We start from the raw sequence: 16,961 nt of genomic DNA, 5'->3' as shown, positions 1-16,961 counted from the left end.
TTGTGAAAATCTTGGTTACAGTGATGACATTAGTTAAAACGAGTAAAATTTGTTGGTAATTGATGAGGGTAGTGTAGTCGAATTAGAGTTACCGAAAAAAGATGATATAAGTGGGTTGTGACGAAATTAGTTTAAAACGATATTCAAAGGTGTTTTGAAGGTGTTCAAGGGTGTTTATGTGAGTATTCAAATGATTATGAGAGTACTTTGGGGGTGTTCAAAGTAAAGTGTTTGAGTTAGTTTTTGTGACTTTTTTCTGATGTATTGTGTCCCCTTAATAACTTTAATGAACTAAAAGGGTAAAAACGAGAAAATGCCTAGTCTGGAGACTGAGGGGATGAGTTGTAATTTAATGAAATGTGTAAGTGCAGATAAATTAGAGATGTCAAATCTTATTTGGGAGTACTCAAATAGTGTTTTGGAAATGTTCAAAGGTGTTCAAAGGTGTTTTGAGTGTGTTGAAGGGTGTTTTGAAGGTGTTCAAGGGTGTTTATGTGAGTATTCAAAGGTGTTTTTTGAAGGTGTACAAATGATTATGAAAGTACTTATGAAGGTGTTCTGGGAGTATTCAGAGGTGATTTGGGGGTGTTCGAATGATGTTTTTGGAGTATTTCAGTGTTGTTTGGAAATGTATAAAGGTATTTTTGTGAGTATTCAAATGATTTATGAGAGTGTTTTTGAAGATGTTCAAAGTAAAAGTGCGTATTTTAACTTCGTAATATGTAAAATTGTGAGTAGTGAATTTAACGAAAGTGGATGTAAGCGATGTGGTGACTTTCTGATGTACTGTGTCCCCTTATTAACTTTAATGAACAAAAAGGGTTAAAACGAGAAAAATTGGAGTTATGAGTGAAAATTGTGAGGTGTTGGTTGGAGTGTGAGGGTTTGGGAGGGTGGGGGGGAGGTTACTTCGTGGGGAGTGACCTGAGATGAAATAGTTAAAAATGTCTAGACTTGTGTTGTAAAGAAATTGTGGGTATTAACGAAAAAATGCGCCTTTCTGATGTCCCATTATTAACTAAAAGGGTAGACAAGATTCAGCCTGTGCGTGTGGGGGTCATCGCGTGACGTCACTGACCGTCGAGTAAACACAGGTGGGGTGACGTCACTGACCGCCGAGTAAACACCCTTCTTAGGTCATTTGACTTGTTTAGACCTGTAGTAAGCATGCCCCCATAGGAGGAGTCTATTTTGAATGCTTATACCCAGAGGGGGGATTCCAAAAACTTGATCCGAGGAATTGGAGAATTTCGAAAACCCCATAGTGGGGAATCCAAAAAAACTTGATCCAAGGAGAATTTCGAAAACCCCATAGGGGGGATCCAAAAAACTTGATCCGAGGAGATGGAGTCATGGTATTGTCGAGAAAATTTGGGGTGAAAGGAGGGGTACCCAAAAAACTTGATCCGAGGAGATGGAGAATTTCGAAAACCCCATAGGGGGGAATCCAAAACTTGTATTATCGAGAAATTTTGGGGTGGGAGTGAAAGTGAGAGGGGTACCCAAAAACTTGATCCAAGGAGATGGAGAATTTCGACAACCCCATAGGGGGGATCCAAAAAAACTTGTATTATCGAGAAATTTTTGGGGTTGGGGGGTGAAAGTGGGAGGGGGATCCGAGGAAGTGGAGACTTTGATATTGAGAAATTTTTTGGGGATGGGGGTTGAAAGGAGGGGTACCCAAAAACTTGATCCGAGGAATTGGAGAATTTCGAAAACCCCATAGGGGGGAATCCAAAAAGAACTTGATCCAAGGAGATGGAGACTTGGTATTATCGAGAAAATTTGATCCGAGGAGATGGAGAGCACAAGAAAATGAAATTCAAAAAAAATTCGAAAAAAATCGGAAAAAAATTCGAGGCGCGGGGGCGATCCGGACGACGCTGCAGAAGGCGCAGCAGAAGGCGCGGGCGGGGGGTCGCGAAGGGCGCGGGCGGGCGCGCGGGCGGGCGCGCGGCGCGACGGCGGGGTCGCGAAGGGGGGGTCGTGGGCGGGGGTATTGGTTGGGGGGTCAAGGGTGAGGTAGTCTCGAGGGCGAGGTCATGGTCAAAACCGGAAGTAACACCTAGGTGTGAAAAGGTGACCCTCCAGCTGCTGGTCCTAGACCGGATACCTCGCTCAGTGGAAGGCCTAAACCGGAAGTCCTCGCTCTGTAGAAGGCCCAAACCGGAAGTTCCTCGCCCAGGAAAAAGCCTAAACCGGAAGTTCCTCCCCCTGTAGAAGGCCTTTTCCGGAATTCCTGCCCCTGTAGAAATTATGACTACTTATATATATATATATATATATATATATATATATATATATATATATATATATATATATATATATATATATATATATATATATATATATATATATATATATATTACAATATCATAACCCCTGGCTGCCTTCAAGAGGGAGCTGGACAGATACCTAAAGACAATGCCGGACCAGCCGGCGGGTTATTTGTGTACAGCCGGGCTGTGGTTCGTACGATGGACTGCGTGCGGCCAGTAGTAACAGCCTGGTTGATCAGGTCCTGATCCACCAGGGGGGTTGACCCCCGGAATAACCTCCAGATAGACTTCAGGTACAGAAAGTTTGTAAATTTAAAATTTCAAGCACATGAAACTACTAAATTTAAATATTATAGGATGCAAAACATGAATTACAATATTCGTTGGTATGAGATTTCTAAATTACAATGTTAGTAAGTAAGTTTATTCAGGTATACGCAAATACAGTTACATAGAATTATCACACATAGCAGCATATGTGTAGAGAACCTAGGATAACCCAAAAAGTCAGACAGAGTGACTTATTTCCATTTTGGTCCTTTTACCTTATTATTATAATGTAAAGGTTATAATATTTTATTATTATTCTATAATGAAGATAACATCTTATTATCATACTAAAAAGACTATCTACTACACGAGGGTCATTAAGATTATCTACTACACGAGGGTCATTAAGAGTATCTACTACACGCGGGTCATTAAGAGTATCTACTACACGAGGGTCATTAAGACTATCTACTACACGAGGGTCATTAAGACTATCTACTACACGAGAGTCATTAAGAGTATCTACTACACGAGGGTCATTAAGACTATCTACAATACAAGGGGTCATTACTAGGAATAAGGTAAAATTTACACGTATGTTAGCTAAAAAATAAAAAATCATTCCCCTCCCTTTCTGTAGCTACATTCATCAGACACCTTTTGGCACTCTTCTTGAACTGGTTCATGCTATGACTGGCTTTGACATGTGCGGGTAGTCTGTTCCATTCCTTTATTGCTGTACAATAAAAGGTGTTTGAAGCCTGGCCACTGACTGTGGGTACTACAAAGTTGTGCTCCCTCCCCCTAGTACTGTGATTGCTTTGGTTCCCAACCTTGACAAAATTGGTAGCAAGATATTCTGAACACTGTGAGCAATTTTATAAATATGATTTAGCTTCAGTTGTTTTACTCTGTCTTTAACATTCAGCATATCCAACTGCTGTAATTCATTCTGGCCTACATGCTTTCTTGGATCCAGACCCAGTATGAATCTTACAATTTTGTTTTGGGTGATTTGCAGTCTTTCAATTTTTTTTTGCCAAGGCAGAGTACCATGAAGAGCAAGCGTAATCCACATGACATTGTATAAGGGCTAGACATAGGGTCCTGCGAGCCTCAGAAGGTAGACACTGTGCTTGTCTATAGAGGAACCTAAGTCTGGCATTCGCTTTCTTTACTACACTGTTCCCTATCAATTCTCCTGACATGCATGGGTCGAAGGGGATTCCCAGATATTTTACTGAGGAAACTGAAGTGATGGGCTCCCCATTACACTGGACATTAAAATTATTTACCCTTCTCAGTTTATGTTTCGTGCCAAAGAGAATGGCTTCAGTTTTCCCTAGGTGTAATGATAGTTTGTTGTCTACTAACCATTTGCTGCAGAACTCCAGTTCCAGTGTTAATACATTAGCCATATCTGACACTAACAGAGCACTGTCATCTGCATACAGTAGGAGTTTGCACTTGACACTCATAGTCATGTCAGTAACATATCATAAGAATAATAAGGGACCCAGAATACTACATTGGGGAACTCCACATGCTATCGGCAGGGGTTCTGATTCCGTTTTGTTGATTTTGACAAATTGTCTCCTGTTGCTAAGGTAGGACTTAAACCAGTCTACAGAACCTATACCGATAGCTTGAAGTTTCTTACATAATATATTGTGGTTGACAGTATCGAAGGCCTTTTGCAGGTCTAAGGTTACTATACCTATGAGGTTCCCCTTTGACATTTCAGTTCTCAGGTAATCCATCAGATTAATTTGGGAGGTGTCAGTTGAGTAAGATCTTCTAAAGCCCGATTGATAGCTATGGAGAATGTTGTTGTCATTAAGATACTTAACTACTTGAGAGTACACCGCCCTCTCTAGAATTTTGGATATTATACCGAGTATACCAACAAGCCTATAGTTGCTTACATCAGACCTACTATTTTTCTTGTAGACAGGAGTAACTCTGGCCTCCTTGAACCCCTCAGGTACGGTATTAGTGGTGATGGACAAATTTATTATGTGAGCAATAGGGATTGACAGTTCAGAAGCACCATCTTTTAGGAACTTAGACGGGATGTTATCCGGGCCAATGTTCTTAGTTGGGTTTAACCTGCTTAGTTCTTTTTGAATAAAGTCATGAGATACAATTACTAGTTGACAACTGTTTGGGGTTACCCCTTTATTGGTATAGTATGTTTGAAACTGATGTGAGTCTGTGTTAAAGGTATTTGATGCAGCTGGTAGTTTACTTACTAGTGCTGATGCAACAGATGTGTAGTAGGAATTAAAGCAATTTGCCCCCTTAGATGTTTCGTGGCATACCTCGTTATCGATAGTGAGAACTATGTTAGACCTATCTACTGGTTTATGGCTATATCCCAACTGTTTTAGTTTTTGCCAGAGCTTTCTGAGGTTATGCTTATATTCTTCAATTTTTGAGCAATAGTGCTTTGCCTTTGCTCCTTATATAAGTCTCTGTACTCTGTTCCTCACCCTTTGGAATTCATTTAGTGCTGCAATATCCTGTCTGCAAATTAGAGTAGGTGACACTATCAACAGCAACACCAGGACTTAGTGGGTGACACTATCAACAGCAACACCAGGACTTAGTGGGTGACACTATCAACAGCAACACCAGGACTTACAGTGGGTGACACTATCAACAGCAACACCAGGACTTACAGTGGGTGACACTATCAACAGCAACACCAGGACTTACAGTGGGTGACACTATCAACAGCAACACCAGGGCTCACAGTAGGTGACACTATCAACAGCAACACCAGGACTTACGGTGGGTGACACTATCAACAGCAAGACCAGGACTTACAGTGGGTTGCACTATCAACAGCAACACCAGGACTTAAAGTGGGTGACACTATCAACAGCAACACCAGGACTTACAGTGGGTGACACTATCAACAGCAGCACCAGGTCTCACAGTAGGTAAAACACTATCAGCAGTGAGACTGAGTCTTGTCCTTGATAACATGGTACGAGGGGCGGGATGTGCTTGCCAGACGTACAACACTGCGTGATAATTTTTGTAAAATATTCATCATTTATTAAAATTTTTACTTTTTACAGTAATAGTCATTAATACACTTAATAACGAGACTTATTAACGCATTGCAATAAATATTTATGATTTTGCGAGATTGTCTTATATGGGAATGTTAAGAGGGAAGTGATGCGTGCAGGTGGATGGAAGGGGATGGACAGCTAGATAAGGTACATGATCACATACGGAAATGGTATGGAGGAGCGGAAATGATGGAATGTGAAAAATGTTACGTGCCTTAGTGTTAGCCAGGGAACCAGGAAAAGTAAAGGTGGGAACTTTGTGTAAATTGTTAGAGGGACTTGTAGTGGCGCCGGTTGAAGGGATCTACCCCATGTATGCATGGGATGTAATATGGCAAATATTTAGTAAATTAAGGATACGACCTAGGGCGCGTGAGGTTATGTATTGTTTCCTACATGGCATTTTGCCATCGGGAGCGATGCTCCGAGATAGGAGGGTCATCGAGGGTGGGGGATGTAGCAGATGCAGTGGGGAAGAGACTGCGTATCATGTATAAGGGCCTGGGTTCGATTCCCAGCCAGAGTAGAAACATTGGGAGTGTTTCTTTCCACCTGTTGTCTATGTTCCCCATCAGTAAAATGGGCACCTGGGTGTTAGTCGACTGGTGTGGGTCGCATCCTGGGACACTGACTTAATTTGCCCGAGATGCTCAGCATAACAAGTGGCTTTCTATGTAGTAGTATGTCATTGTTGTCAGCTAGGACTGTATACCATGTACATGTACTTGTAGTAAATAAAGATTATTATTATTATTATTATTATGTTGTCTATTTTTATGAAGGTTTGGAGTGCATCAGGGTATGGATGAGTAAGGTAGTGCCAAGGGTAGGGGGTCATGGTGTGTCGGTATTGCGAGCGTTGAGTCTTGATATAAGTGGGGTGGATGAGGGTGTGGCTAGGAGTTTAGCATATATAATTGTGGACTACATATATGTTTTGTGGGGTATTAGGGGGGAGGAGGGTGGGGAAGTGCTGAGAAGGATTTTGGCGGCGACGTTTTATCGCGCTTTGTGTCACAATAGAGACATATGGGAAAAGGTGGGATGAGGTTTTTTCTGAAGGTTATAGGGGACTAACAATAGGGAATTTATTGGCGTTATAACGGGTTTTAACTGCCGGGGTGAGTATGTTGGTAAAAGGGGGTAGGAGTCAGGGGTTTTCAACGGGCTGACCTCCTCGGGTGTGAAGTGATGGGTGGATGGGTGTGACTGGAGGTACAACTGTGGAACTGGATGTGATGGTGTGAAAGATCTGTTTTGTTTAGTTCCCTTGTTGGGGAAGGTATAAATGGCAGTTTAAATATATAGCATTTATTAATATACAACATATAAAATATATAACATGACTATTTTCTTTGGTAGTGAATTATGTCCCGCTTGTACTGGTCTTGCAAGTGAATTTTGACTTTTCTTGAAAAGGTATTCCTTTCACTATGATCCTTGAAGCATTGAGGTTTTGCAATTTTGTAACGTGTTCCTCCATCAGTTTTGAAGTAATTACTTATTATGTACTCATGTGTGAATAAGGATTAGTAGCCTAAATTAATATTCATTGTATATTTATTTGTATGTAATACTAGTTAGACACGTGCTAGAAGACACAGCGAAAGTCTAGTCTGGTGGAATGTGTGTTAAGTTTTGGTATGTTTGTATGTGGCGTGTTAGATGTTGTAAGGAGTTTGGTTTGGTGTTGTTATCTTACTAAAATCAAGATGAACCATTTGGATAATCTTAGTCATGTCCTAGTCTTGGATTCTTTTAAAATATTTACATATCCTAGTGTTTTACCGATAATGTAGCATGTGGTATTTTCTTGCATTTTAAGCGTGAACTTCACGTTATGCAATGTTGTTATAAAAGTTTTATTTTTCATGGTTGTTACATTAATATTGATATTATATATTGTTGGTGTATATTCTTCTGCTTATAAAGGTGTATGTGTATAGGAATGTAATGTTCCTATCTGTTTTAGTCTGTAATTTTATGTTATTGTGTTTTGTTGTTGATGCACCATAAATTTTTGGTAAATACTCATTAAGTTTTGATGAGGTCAGGGTATGATCCTAAATGTTAGGATAATTTAGGTATGTTTCTTAGAACGGTAAATGTAAATATTTTACGGGGGGGGGGGGAGAAGTGTCAGCTGTGTGTCTGCACTGGCAATAATAATTGTGGAAAATTGCATTTATCTGAATGTATCATTATGTACATAACAGTAAATGAACAAAGATAATTATTATTTATCAGTTAGACAAGTAGGAATTTGGGACACCTAGGTCTCAAAAAATGTCCCCCTTCGATACCTACCACTGTCATATCCACAAGTTGCTCTGGACCCATTAATTACAAATAAAATATGTATTACCAGGAATGCTGGTAAATATATAAATTTGTGGACTGTATATTAAAATTAAAAAAAGATTATATATATATACATATACATAACAGAAGGAGAATATCTTAAAATCACTCACCAATTTGACTTGAGATCAAGGTGTATCATACTCAGAAAACCTCACTAACTAAATTTATGAAAATACTGGCCAGAATTATAACACGAAACTAGATAGCTTATCTGAGGTTCCTGGAGGTGTCTTGCCCAGTCGTCTGATATCTCAATTCATGCAGGAATGCATATCCAACAATTTCGTCTCCTATTTGTGAGGTGTCAACAAAATTTTACCTCTAGAGCACGAAATTTCTTCACATTAACTAACGTCTGTTACTCAATTCAAAACAACAATGGGGAGTCTCCTCCGTGCAGGCACAGCTTCCTATTTTTGATAACATAACTTTTATTAAATACAGTATGGCCATCTATATACATATAACTACTGTATTTCTGGAAAATATATACAGAATTTTCCACACTGCGCCCAGCTGGAGTTCATTGTTAAACGACTCAAATTGCTTATTTGGCAATGGTGGAGGACCTGGGTACATATAGGATCTGGTATACACACGACAACATATTACACAAGATTTAATCACACTTTTTACACTTTGCCATCCTTGTGGAATCCAGAAAGTTTCCCTAATACAATTTAAGATATCTTGTACCCCACCATTCATTACAATTTTATGGGCATTTAAAACAATCAAATTTGTTAGACGATGAGTTTTGGGCAGTAAGATAGGGTGTTGTGTTTAGCATAATTGCCCAATTCAGCCTTTTGTAACCTACATCTGCACCTAATTACATTGTTCTCTAAATACAGCCTAAATTTCTCTATTATGGAACCTTTCACAATTTTTCTTTCCATCATCAATTTAATCTCATTTCCGTAGATTTCTTCTTGTACCCTCTTTATCCAAAATTCAAGAGGATGTGAAAACTTATATGAGATATTCATCTTGTTTAGAAATTTAAACACCAACTTAGTTACATTGATTAGTTTGGGTAAAGAGGAATACCTATTTATATCAATGGCTAATGAAGGACAAACTATTGGAGCGGTGGTCACAGTAATTTCAACAGGAGCAATATACGCCTTTTGTACAGGCCAATTAGATTTATTTAACAACCAGCTCGGTCCTTTAAACCATGATACAGCATTTACAAATTTAGCATAAGGTAAACCTCGAGACAAGAAAACAGCTGGATTCTCCTCACCTGGTATATGATTAAATGTTAACATATGCTGACCCAAACTATTATACTTCTCTTGCATCAGCGACTCTGTTTTGTAAGTACACAATTTTACTGTTTTCATTACAAATCCATTGTAAGGATACCTCATTATCAGACCAAATTACAGTGTCGCTAATATTTATCTACTGCAACTTATTTCTTATATAATTAGCTAATTTGACACCTACATAAAGGCTATTAATTCCAACTGAGGTAAGGTACGTGATTTAATAGGAGACACTTTAGCCTTAGACATAACAAGAGAAATAACACTATTACATTGAAGGTAAGCAACTGCTCCATATGCCAATTTTGAAGCATCACAAAAAATGTGGAGTATATTTTTCCAATTTGGATTGGCCACCTGGCGTGGGAACTCCAACATTGGAATTTTCTCATATTCACCAATTAATTCGTCCCACCTGTTAATGAATTCCTCAGGTAGAATTTCATCCTAAGCACATTTAAGTTTCCATGCTTCCTGAATTAATAATTTCCTTCTTATAGTAAGGGGTGAGACTAAACCTAGTGGATCAAAACATTTGGAAACTTCAGCAAGCAAGGCTCTCTTAGTTAATTTATTGGGCATAGTGTAATTATTAGATTTTAACATTAACAAATCTCTCCCAGTATCCCAAGTTAATCCCAATACATTACTACACTTTGGCACTTTATCTCCAGGGTAATCTTTACTTATTTTGTTCTTTAATTTGGATGAATTACTATTCCATTCCCTCAGAGGCATATTTGCACTTTGCATTATTTCATTAGCCTCTCCATAAGTCACTAACAGTTCCTCTTCAGTTCACGTCACACCCAGGGAACTGTCCACATAAAATTGTTTGCTCATTACTTTACTCAATGGACTTTCCATACGTTTAAGGTGTGCATTTATCATCGCTTGAAGTAGGAACGGACTGGATGTAGCAACAAATAATACGGTCCTAAAGTGAAAGGTTTTCAGAGGGCTAAGTGGGTCACTAGGATTCTCAGGCCATAAGAAGCGGGTACAATCCCAGTCAGCCTCTTGTAAACCCACTCTTAGGAAAGCTTTACTTATGTCATCCATAAAGGCATAATTCTTCATCCTGAAATTTAATAAGATATCTCCTAATTTTTCCGTCAACGACGGACCTGTCATCAAACAGTCACTTAAACTAGGTACATTTTTGTTACTCCTGGCACTACAATTAAAAATAATCCTCAAAGGAGTGGTCTTAGAATCCTTCTTCCCTCCGTGATGTGGCAAATAGTGACCATAAATTTTGGCTTGCTCAGCAATTATATCATTATAGGCAGTTAACAATTCTGGTGTCTTACTCAGTTCGCGGAGCTGAGCCTTTAATTGTCCATATTCCATTCTGTAATTAGTGGGCAATTCTGAATGGTTCAGTCTCCACGGAAGTCGTACCCAGTATTGTCCAGATTCAAATTTTACATCTCTCAGGTATTGTTCTTGAGTAAAAGAATCGTCTGGACTTTCTTCATTTACATTTATTCCAATGCTGTCTAATTCCCACAATTTATGCACTGGCTCCACACCATCCTTTATGAAAAAATTATACTGGGGCACGATTTCATGAGTAAGACACACAGTTATGGTATTTGTAGGTTCCTCTAGTCATGAATTATTATTACGAGGAATCCTACCATACATTACATGGCCTCCTGCAGTCTTCAAAAGGGTGACACCACATTTCTTTACCATACCCTTTACAAAGGAGGCATAATAGTCACTACCTATCAAAATATTTATTGGGCCTACAGAATCATCACTTACCCCAGAAGCTGCTAAATTTATATTATGTGAAAGTCTTTCTGTAGCTTTACTAAGCCTTACTGTAGATATTTTCTCTGGAAGTCTATCTACAATTACTGCATTAACACGTTTTTTCTCATTGCCCAACCTGACAGTTACATAAACAGTCATACGATTGAGCCCTTTTATCAGAGAGAAAACTAGATAATTTTAAAGTTGTGGGATCTCCCATCTGTACTTTCATACCATCAAGACATTTACGTTTTATGAAAGTACGCTGGAATCCTTGGTCCAATAATGCATTTACATTTTTTGATTTATGCCTTTTATCATCAATTTCTACCTGTAACACAGGTAAGACTACTTCAGCAAAACCATCATTATTAATATTAGCAGCAATTTTTACATTAGCCACTGTTGTGTCAGGATTGTCAACATTATCATTATTATCAACATTATCATATAGACCCTTACACATGACTATATGGTGTCTTCCTTTGTGACATTGATAACAGTTGTTTAATTTGGCATGGCAATCCTTTACATTGTGATTACCTAAACATCTGATACATCTGCCAAGTTCCTCCAATGTTTCAACTTTATCATTCCATGAATTGTATGCATTGCAATTCTTAGAAAAATGAGTACCCTTGCAGAAGAGACAATCTCTCCTTTCTTTGACTGGTTTCTTAATAACTGGGCTACCCTTAGGAGGGTACTTATTCTTCTTACCTTGTGGAGAAACATTATTTCTGATTCCTGCTACTTGATATGCACCTATGCAACTATTTTTAGGAAATGAATTTTGATTATTACCATTGGGATAATTTTTCCCTTTGTGAAACTTGACAGATACCTCAGAGTTATTATGTGTTGCATCTTTAAAATGAGTTAGTTGGCTGGTCTGCAACTGAACAATTAATTCTTGTAGACCTAGTCTTATTTCCTCCAGTCCAAAATAACTTTTGTGATACTTGTTCGAGAGTCATTCAAGTGTTTTATAGCTTAATTTATTCTGTACAATGGCACTCAATAACCAGTCTGATTCCTTCAGATTACATTTATTACTTAAAGTTTTGAGAGTGCTCTCCAGTTTAACTCTAAACTGCTGCAAACTTTTGTAAGTGTGATCTGGAGATTTTAAATTAACAATGATATTCACTAGATCCAACCTACTTTGTTCTATATTACCATAAGTGACTTTCAACAAGTCAACTGCTTCCTTGTAAGAGTCATCTACATTGGGAAATGCTTGTATGAGTATGTGAGCATCTCCTCTTACCTGTTCTTTGAGGTAAAATAATTTAGTTACACAGGCTAGGTCACTCCTATCATGCACAGCTGCTTTAAAAATTGACCAAAATTCCTCCCAATTTTCTCCAGGATTAAATACAGGTAAACATAATTCTGGGAGTTTTGGCAGACATCTTATTTGTTGGAGCAGACTGATTAACTGCCTGGTTTACACATTTTAATTTATTCAAAGCCTGACTTTTACAAGAAAGAATCTTTTCTTCTAATTCATAATACTGATTAATCATAAGATCTACTTCAGTCTTATCTATGCAGTTTACTAACAAATCTCCTTCATATTTGTTGTAATATAATTTGTATGAATCATATCAATTCCCTAAAGCATCTAAATACAATTTTAAATCATCAGTATTCAGAGTTTCTTGATTCATTAAATCCAAGCACTTATTATATGCCTTGGTTACATGAACTTTTCTAGCCTGTATTGATGCTTTCTTTACTCTATATTCCATATGTTTGTCTTCTATATTAATTTCCTCATTTTCAGCCATGATGCAATGTATTAAATTCAACTTTATTAATAACACTGATTACAACTTACAACACTGATACAACTTACCTTTGAATAAATCCTAGCTACTTGAGCTTAGCAATTACATGTAAGAAAATTATAATATAAATTTTAAATGTACATTAATACAAACAAACCTTTAGCCAGACTTGGCTAATCAAAATTAATATTATACAAATTAATATAAATCCTTGCCAGAATTTGGCATAGCAAAATTAATATTATACACATTATTATAATTAGCTACACTTGGCTTATCAATTACACATACACTGATATAAATCTTGGCCAGAAGTGTCTTATCAAATTAATATTATACAAATTAATATAAATCCTTGCCAGAATTTGGCATAGGAAAATTAATATTATACACAATATAATCTTTAGCCACACTTGGCTTATCCAAATTAATATTGTAATAATTATAATCCACTACACATTAAGTAAATTTGTGAACTTAACATCCACCTCCTTCTGTCATTTCACATATAATTATTAAGTAATTAACTAATTAATGACTTCACTAATTACCTCCAGTTCAAGAAGGACCAACAGGCAAATTAAATTTGGAAAATTGAATTTATCTGAATGCATAATTATGTACATAACAGTAAATGAACAAAGATAATTATTATTTATCAGTTAGATAAATAGGAATTTGGGACACCTAGGTCGCAAAAAATGTTCCCCTTCGATACCTACCACTGTCATATCCACAAGTTGCTCTGGATCCATTAATTACAAATAAAATATGTATCACCAGGAATGCTGGTAAATATATAAATTTGTGGACTGTATATTAAAATTAAAAAAAGGATTATATATATACACATATACATAACAGAAGGAGAATATCTTAAAATCACTCACCAATTTGACTGGAGATCAAGGTGTATCATACCCAGAAAACCTCACTAAATTTATGAAAATACTGGCCAGAATTATAACACGAATCTAGATAGCGTATCTGAGGTTCCTGGAGCTGTCTTGTCCAGTCGTCTGATATCTCAATTTATGCAGGAATGCATATCCAACAATTTTGCCTCCTATTTGAGAGGTGTCAACCCAATTTTACCTCTAGAGCACGAAAATTCTTCACATTATTAACTAACGTCTGTTACTCAATTCAAAACAACAATGGCGAGTCTCCTCTGTGCAGGCGCAGCTTCCCATTTTCGATAACATAACTTTTATTAAATACAGTATGGCCATCTATGTACATATAACTACTGTATTTCTGGAAAATATGTACAGTATTTTCCACAATAATTATTGTAAAAGGTGGGGTTTGTAGGATATGTTGTGGGTTGTGTATATGGTTGTAATATGGCCATTATCTATAGTGTTTATGTTTTGTACTGGGATTGTGTAATAGAGGTTATTGTTAATATCCAGTATAGTCTTTCATTTTATTATACTCTTATACATTCTTGTATTTGTTCTATGTTTTAAATAAAAATTAAAAAAAAAAATATTTCTAGTCCCTATTTGGTGTACTAGTTCAACGAGCAGTATTTTATATTATTGTGACCACGAACGAGTCATCCACACCATCGTGTGTCCTTGGGTAGCGAGTACAATATCCAGTTCCGCTGGATGCTCTACTCTTAAGTGGAAAGTGGCAGCCTCAGACAACATCGAATATCACAACAAACCTCCAGATGACTTAACATGATGCAAGTATTTTTTTTCTTTTCTTCTTTTTTTTTGCTTCGACTTCCTTCAAGCCCGTGTAGGACTCTTGATCCAAGGAAATGAAGGTACTCTCACCATTATTTCATTACCACTGCTCCCTCTGTATTTGACTGAAAAAGCCTACTTACTGCGTAAGCGAAACGTTTCATCAAAAATGATACCCAGCTACTGCATATCCCCTCAAGGGAGGTTCCTTGATGCTGGTGAGGGGCTCTTGATCTAGGGAATTGAATCTGTGCTCCAGCTCCATGAGTTAAACCTGAATACCTTCCATATCCCCCCCCCCCCCACAAGTGCTGTACTACTTATATCAGTGTATGAGTCAATAATCACTATAGATTTTTTGAACTCAAGGTTACAAGAGAAACAAGAAATTCGTTTTTACAAGCACTTAGCACAAAATTTACAATTTTCTATGTTGAATATAGGTAAGTGTAAAAGAAAACTATACCCTTATGGCAAACTATTTTTAAAATAAACTCTGGCGTTTAATGAAAGGTCAATACTTATATTTATTATTAGGAAGGACACAAAAACTAAACGTACAAAAATATAACTATATTAATAAACACATATACAACCTACCCACTACATACAAAAGTCACCAGACACCAGTACACGTTTACCAGGTACACACATTAGCTCACTAGCACAATGCTACTAATGGTTAAAACAAACAACATTTATAAACAGGGAGGCTCTATGATTTCCCCCCATTTGCCGGCCTCTTAACCTGCAGGCAAAACACTAACTGTACTCTTCACTAGACACGCTCCTACACAACAGGGCCTTACAGGTAAACATGAGAGCACCAAAACCAATAAAATAACCTATGGCATAAACTTACACCAACACCAAAGCATGATGACTTGTTCCATCTGCCACTTTTCGTACTGACTCAAAAAACACCTCACTTTCTCCTGTCCTGTATTGGCTAATATTCAGGACTAATACGCATCTGGTGTCAGAACAAATCCTGTAAACTGACATTATTTATGGGGCGTTTTTTATACAAATTTTTTACAATGCTTTGTATAATTCATGCTTATTTAGGTAAAGGTAGTAGTAGTAAGTTGGTAGACAGCAACCACCCAGGGAAGTACTTACCGTCCTGCCAGATGACTGTGAAACAGAAACCTGTAACTCTTTTACATGATGGTAGGATTGCTGGTGTCTTTTTTTTTTGTCTCAAAACACGCTAGATAACAGGGATATCTTGCTACTCCTACTTACACTTTGGTCACACTTCACAGACACGCACATGCATATATATATATATATATATATATATATATATATATATATATATATATATATATATATATATATATATATATATATCTCAGTAGTAGTAACCAGTTACCAGTAACCAGGGTACCGTTGACTCAATGACCAACCGTCTCTGCCTGAGTCACTATCTGAATTCATATTGTGCTGACCTCAGCAGTATCAAAGGCCCCCTCACATAGGGTACTGTGGGCGGCCAGTCAGTGTTACGAGTGTGAGCAAGGAGATAGGTACGGCTGGCAAGGGCTCCCTCCACATAACTGCAATTATACGTAATAACAGCCTACGTGAGTATTTCTTACCTAATCCACGTATCGAACTCCCACATGATAAATGGTGGCACCGGTGTGGAGCGTGGATTTACGTTTTTAAGGGTAATTCAAGGCGTTAGAAGGCTGTTTGTGACTGCCGAGACAGCAGCGTTTAAAGAACGCATTATCTGCAGGCATACTACCCCTAAGTCCCTAGTAACAGATAATGGAGGTGAATTCTGTAATGAAATTCTTGAAAATTTGTGTACCTTGTACAAGATCTCTAAATCCACCATTGTTCCTCATCATCCTGCCAGCAATGGGTTAGCGGAACGAACCAATAAGAAAGTACTTGATGTCTTGAGAGCCACTATCAATCCCAACAGTGAAACTTGGGATGAAGTTATACCTGATGTGCAGTGTGCTATAAATTCTGCTTACAATGTTTCTATAGGTGACACTCCACATTATGCATTGTATGGTGTAGATAAACGTTTGCCTTATGAGTTGTTATATTCTAATCCGAAACCAAATTACAACCCTGATGATTTCATAGCAACTCGTACCAGCTTAGCTCAAAGTGTTTTTAGAAGAATCCGTGAAACACTTCATAAACCAACAGCAGAATTTACAAGAGTCGCAAACACTCGATCAAAGCCATCCAAAATCAAAGTAGGTTCGAGAGTTATGCTGATTAACTTTAACAAAACGTCTGCAATGCCAAAGCTTGATCAAAAGTTTGTTGGTCCTTATCGAGTAGTTGAACATATCACTGGTAATAAGTATAAGGTTAGAGAGATTAGTACTGGTCAGTATAAAGAATCGCATTTAGATCATATGAAGTTAGTATGTGATGATAATGATGTTCCAACCCAGACTAA

The 16,961-nt window shown here is 37.6% G+C and overlaps 1 protein-coding gene across 4 annotated transcripts in view; it reads right to left on the bottom strand.

The window, feature by feature from the left end:
- The window catches only part of LOC128687792 (cytochrome P450 9e2), a 100,773-nt gene extending 95,191 nt beyond the window's left edge, over positions 1 to 5,582 (bottom strand). Inside the window, exon 1 of one of the 4 annotated variants that reach the window (XM_070082082.1) lies at positions 5,453 to 5,582. The gene's annotated coding sequence lies outside the window, so the exon portion shown is untranslated. Of the gene's footprint in view, positions 1 to 5,193; positions 5,317 to 5,341 lie in introns of those variants that run through there. The other 3 variants (XM_070082090.1, XM_070082094.1, XM_070082087.1) reach the window with 3 other exon arrangements.
- Positions 5,583 to 16,961: the final 11,379 nt, after the last annotated feature.

The sequence above is a fragment of the Cherax quadricarinatus genome, chromosome 1, assembly GCF_038502225.1.
Source record: "Cherax quadricarinatus isolate ZL_2023a chromosome 1, ASM3850222v1, whole genome shotgun sequence".
Classification (NCBI taxonomy): domain Eukaryota; kingdom Metazoa; phylum Arthropoda; class Malacostraca; order Decapoda; family Parastacidae; genus Cherax; species Cherax quadricarinatus.
Note: the sequence above shows the minus strand (reverse complement) of the source record. Positions and strands in the feature narration are given on the sequence as shown.